Source organism: Pinus tabuliformis, chromosome 1_1 (assembly GCF_031772625.1).
Source record: "Pinus tabuliformis cultivar Carrire ecotype Pingquan chromosome 1_1, CPIR1, whole genome shotgun sequence".
Classification (NCBI taxonomy): domain Eukaryota; kingdom Viridiplantae; phylum Streptophyta; class Pinopsida; order Pinales; family Pinaceae; genus Pinus; species Pinus tabuliformis.
Genome location: NC_142297.1, coordinates 444799591 through 444805575, shown reverse-complemented (window position 1 = coordinate 444805575; position 5985 = coordinate 444799591).

Below are 5985 nucleotides of genomic sequence, written 5' to 3'. Positions count from 1 at the left end.
AACTGTCCTAGAAGACAAGCTAGATGAAAAACCACAACTTCTACTCACATTGCCAGCCCATGAACAGATCATTAAATCTCCTTCCCAACAGGATATTCTATGGTTCCTTGAATTTGATGGCTCAGTCAACAAGTTAGGGGCAGGAGCTGGAGTTTGGGTACACAATAAAGAAAATAGTCATGCAGAAGGCAGAGCCTATAGATTGAACTTCAGATGTACTAATAACATGGCAGAATATGAAGCTCTTTTACTAGGCCTCAAGTTAGTAAAGTTCTTACAAGCTGCCAGGGTTTCAATCATGGGTGATTCAGATTTAGTTATTCAACAAGTGAAGGGAAACTTTGTCACCAATGACAAAAGACTAAGGACTTATAGGTCTGCTGTTGCTGAGGTACTAAACTTTTTCTCTGAATTCCAAATCACTAAAATTCCTAGAACCCACAATCTGCATGCTCATAGTTTAGCCACCTTTGCAAGTACCTGCAAGCTGCCTTTTGAGCCCCATCATTGTTTTACAGCTGAGGTAAAACACAGACCCTCCATTCCAAACAATGTTAATGATTGGCAAGTATTTGAGGATGACAAGCAAATAAACCATTTTTTAACTCTGCAGCAAGAATTTGCAGGATTAAATATTGACACTGATACAGCAAGTCAATCACAAATACTTGATACAGCAAGTCAATCACAAATACTTGATACAGCAAGTCAATCACAAATACTTGAAAGAGCAAGTCCATCACAAATACAGTTTCAACAGATTACTCACCCAATATCACCTAGAACAGCAAAACAAATGCTAAATCCAACTATTTTCAACAAGGACAACATTCAGCAAATTCAATCAATCAATTGTGAGGAAGTGGCCAATGCTGAAACTGAAATCATAGAGCTGAAAGACAATTTTCTACCAACAGGCCTAACTCCACTAGAGGACATCTTTGATTCAAATGATATCCCCAGAAAACCAAAAATGCAGCCCTTAAATGCAGCCATTGAAGAATGCAACATAGGTACAATTGACAAACCCAAAATAATTAAATTGTCTGCTTCTTTACCTCCTGACCAAAAGCCTAAATACATTGACCTCTTTAAAGAGTTCCAGGATGTCTTTGCATGGAGTTATGAGGACCTAAAGTCCTATGACACCTCTGTTATCCAGCATACAATCCCTCTCAAACCTGATCAAAAGCCCTTTAAACAAAAATTGAGGAGAATCAATCCTATGCTTCTCCCAGCAATGGAACAAGAAGTACAGAAAATGTTCAAGGCAGGCATCATAGCACCAATCAGATTCTCTGAATGGATCTCCAACTTAGTCCCTACAAGAAAGAAGACTGGTGAAATTAGGCTGTGTGTGGACTTAAGGAATCTGAACCAAGTATCCCTCAAAGACAACTATCCCTTACCCAAGATGGATCACATTCTCCAAAGAGTGGTAGGGGCCTCAAGGATCTCATTACTGGATGGATTTTCAGGCTTCAATCAAATCCTGGTGCACCCTGATGATCAAGACAAAACAACATTCACTACCCCATGGGGAACTTTCAAATATGTAAAGATGCCTTTTGGATTGAAAAATGCAGGGGCAACTTTTCAAAGAGCAATGGATATTGCTTTTTCCAAAGAGATTCATGACTTTTTAGTCATTTACCTAGATGACCTTACACCTTTCTCAAAATCAGACCAAGAACATATAAAACATTTGAGACAGATCTTCCTAAAATGCAGAAAATATGGAATTTCCTTGAATCCCAAGAAATCCCTGTTTGGTTTAGAGGAAGGTAAGCTATTGGGCCACATCATTTCTAAAGATGGCATTAGAATTGACCCAGATAGGATACAGGCTATCCTACAAATGCCCCACCCAAGAAATGTCAAAGAGTTGCAAGGATTCTTGGGAAAAATCAATTTCTTGAGAAGGTTTATCCCAAACTTAGCAGAACTAATCAGATTATTAAATAACATGCTAAAAAAGGATTCAAAAGTCAAATGGACTGTTGAAGCCAATCAAGCCTTTGAAGGTATAAAACTGGCCCTTACCCAAACCCCAGTGTTGACCAATCCTCAGTTTGACAGAGAATTTATCATTTTCTCTTTTGCCTCCCAGCATACTATTGCTGCTGTTTTATTGCAAAAAGATGACCAAGGAAATGAGAAGCCAATTGCTTTCTTTAGCAAAGCTCTTAGAGATGCACCTTTAAAGTATCAAATCATGGAAAAGCAAGCTTATGCTTTGGTCAAAGCCATTAAAGACTTTAGGATTTATATCCTTTATTCCCATGTTATAGCATATGTGCCAAGTCCTATTGTCAAAGACATTCTCACCCAAGAAAATTTAGAGGGCAGAAGAGGAAAGTGGATTGCCAACATCTTGGAATTTGACATTGAGATAAAACCTACAAAACTAATAAAAGGGCAAGGCTTGGCCAAATTAATGACAGAAGCAAATTTCCAAGCCTTAGACATTAACCAGCTGGACAGTGAACCGGAGCTGGCGACTCCAAAGATCAATGTAGCCTTTGAACAATCCCCTTGGTACTCTGATATATGTTATGTATTGCAAAACCTGTGTGCTCCCCCAGGATTGTCCAGAACTAAATGTAGGTTTTTAAAAATGAAAGCTTCTAAATTTTGTGTTATGGATGGAAATTTATTGTGGAAAAACCATGAAGGAATATTGCTAAACTGCCTAATTGAGAATGAAACTGACAATATCATAAAGGAATTTCATGCAGGTGACTGTGGTGGACACTTGTACTGGAAGTCCACTGTGGATAAAATACTAAGGGCTGGGTACTACTGGCCCACCATGTTCTCTGATGTCAAGAAATTCACCACCTCATGTCATAAATGTCAAGTGTTTGAGGGAAAGAGACAGTTGCTGCCACTTCCCTTAAGGCCTATTGCAACAGAGAGACCTTTTCAACAATGGGGCTTGGATTTCATTGGGGAAATTCATCCCTCATCTTCAGGCCAACATAGATGGATCTTAACAGCCACAGACTACTTCACCAAGTGGATTGAAGCTGTTCCATGCAGACAAGCAAATGATTCCACTATCATTCAGTTCTTGGAGAACAACATATTGGCTAGATTTGGCTGTCCTGACAAAATAATAACAGACAATGCTGCTGCTTTCAGATCCAAGAAAATGGTGAACTTCTGCCATAAATTTCACATCACCTTGGGCCATTCTACTGCATACTATCCCCAAGGAAATGGCCTTGCTGAGTCATCAAATAAAAGTCTGGTAAACATCATAAAGAAAGTACTAGAAGAGAACAAAAAGAATTGGCATAAGAAGCTTGTGAATGCCCTATGGGCAGATAGACTAACAACCAAAAGATCAATTGGGACCAGCCCATATGAGTTGGTTTATGGATTAGAGGCCAAATTTCCTTCATCACTAGGAGTGCCTGTTATGAAACTTCTTCAAGAAAGCCAAGCTGAACCAAATGATATGCAAAGAAGAATCAATCAAATCATATGTTTACAGCAAACTAGAGACCAAGTTTTCAGCAGAGTTCAAGTTCTACAAGAAAAATTAAAGAAGGCCTTTGATAGAAGAACTAAGGCAGAAGATTTCAACATTGGTGACAAAGTCCTCAAGTGGGATTCAAGAAGAGAGGATAAGGGAAAACATGGAAAATTTGATTCCCTTTGGAGAGGACCATTTGCTGTCCAAGCAGTACAAGGAAACAACACTTATTTCCTTAAGAGTCTCAATGAAACTGATTTGGATGAAGGTCCTGTGAATGGCAGGATGCTGAAGCACTATTTTGAATATCACCCATAAGTGCAGCCTGAGTTTTCCCTTGTACATATCCAGATGTATATATTATTTTCTGTCAACATGTAAAAATGCAATTTCTCAAAGTTTTCTTAAACTGCCAGCGAAAGGTGAATAGAATCAGAGGTCTACCAAGAAGAGAAGCACACAATTTTGGCATTTCAAAGCAGCAAACTTCAAGATTGGCAAGAGCAGTCAAGGAGCAAGGCAATCTGACCTGCTGTTCTTGGTCTTTCAAATGAAACACCACCCCCATGTGGAGCCACTGTTAGCTACCTATACCAATAGGTTTCATATTTCATGATTGGCTATGAAAAGGTCCAAATATGCTCTGCTTTGATGATTCAAAGATCACATATTTCCAAGAGAATCCAATCTGTGCTTATAGCTTGGTATGGACTCAAATTTTGATGGATGGTCCAACAGTCTAATCTGGATCATGTCATGTTTTAAATTTTCAGTTGTAGAATAGAGAAAGGAGTCTGTCCAAACTGTTTAATCTTGGCAGACAAGTAGTTTAGGTAGAGAAAAAAGGCTCCCAACAGCTTAATCTGGGACCTTGGAAGAAATAAGGGTAGAAGTAGATAGAAAAACAAAAGAAAAAGCCAAAGAAAAGAAAAGGCAAGTAAGGGTCTGCAAGTCCAAGTGCACCCTCCAAGAAGAAATAAAAAATGCTAGGCAAATAGATGGGTAGGCAGTTGGGGTTGCAGAAAGGTCATTTCTTATAAGTTGCATGTGTGCTAACTTTGTTTACCAAAGCAAAATCAATGAATTGAGAAGGTGTCATTCTTCATCAAGTTGCAGCAAGCAAGAAGCATGTCTAACCTCCCTTCTTCCCCTTTCCATTTCATTACTAACACTCCCTCATCAGCTGAGATTCATGGAAGAGATTATGGTTTCATGGTGGTTCTTAATCTTTTTAGAAGCCACATTTCTTGTCTAAAACTCTTTTCATTTTGATCTACTCCCTAAACTAAGTAAGTTTCAAATAAACTTAGTGATTTTCCCCCTCATTCACATTTTCCCCCATATTAACTCTAACTCTACTATGTAAATCCCCTATGTTACCTTTCCCCTACTATTATTAACACCATGGTGTATAAACCCCAAATTTTGTATAAATATCCCTCCCCTTGGCATTATAGCCAATAAATCCTCTGTCAGGGATCAAATTGGCATCTGGTCACTTTGATGAACCTAAACCTCACCCCTCTCCCTTCTTTGAAGTCATTCCACCCATTAAGCCTTTGATTGTAAAGAAAAACCTTGTAAAAACCCCTCCTACCCATAACCCCTTTGAAATTATGAAAAAACCCAAAAACCCACCTTTTGCCGCTTATCCAAAGTTTCGGCGCATATATTTGATTTTCCAAAATACATTGAAAACTTTACAAAAACCCATATCCTAATGTTTTCCGCCGGGCGCAGCTTTCAAAACAAATAATAAATTAAACCCGCCCCCCTCCGTATTGTTCGATCACATCGCCCTTCCGTCAACCGTCGGATCGGACCCATGTGATCCGACGGCCCTCATTGATATCGGAGCGGCCCCCACGCCCGACAGTTAGCGCCCGAGAAAATGACGAAGGGTTACGTCAGTCCTCGGCCACGCGTCACCCTCTCAAGTCTCTCGGAGCGGCCTCTGACAAAACCGGGGCCGTATCGTAAGCGGTCCGAGAAAACCGTAACCACTATTGCACTTACCGCCCGGTTTGCTGGTCCCATGTCATGCCCACGTCAGAGCCACGTCGCCGCCACCCCGCCGTCGCATCACCTCATTCGTCCGTCCCTTCGCTGACATGTCCGCCACTTCAGCATATCCATGGACCAACCAGGGCCTGCCACATCACCCGGTGACGTCATGCTGACGTCATCCGACTCTGACCCCACCTGATGACGTCATGCTGACGTCATCCCAAAAGCGCGCCAATATTGCCAAAAATCTATTTTAAGCCAAAATTTCGTGTTTTTTCTACTTTTGCCGAAAGAGACTGTTGTTGTTGCTGCATGAATTTGACGACCATACCAGCGCCAACCTGCACCGTTCAACTCTGAAACCACGGGCGCCTCCGCCGTACCTGCATTTGCAACTATCAGTGACAATCCGCAAGGTATTTCTCGAAATTATTCTCTGCACCTGGTTTTTATCCAAATTTCTTCGAACAAACTGTTAAGGGAGTGTTAAAACACTG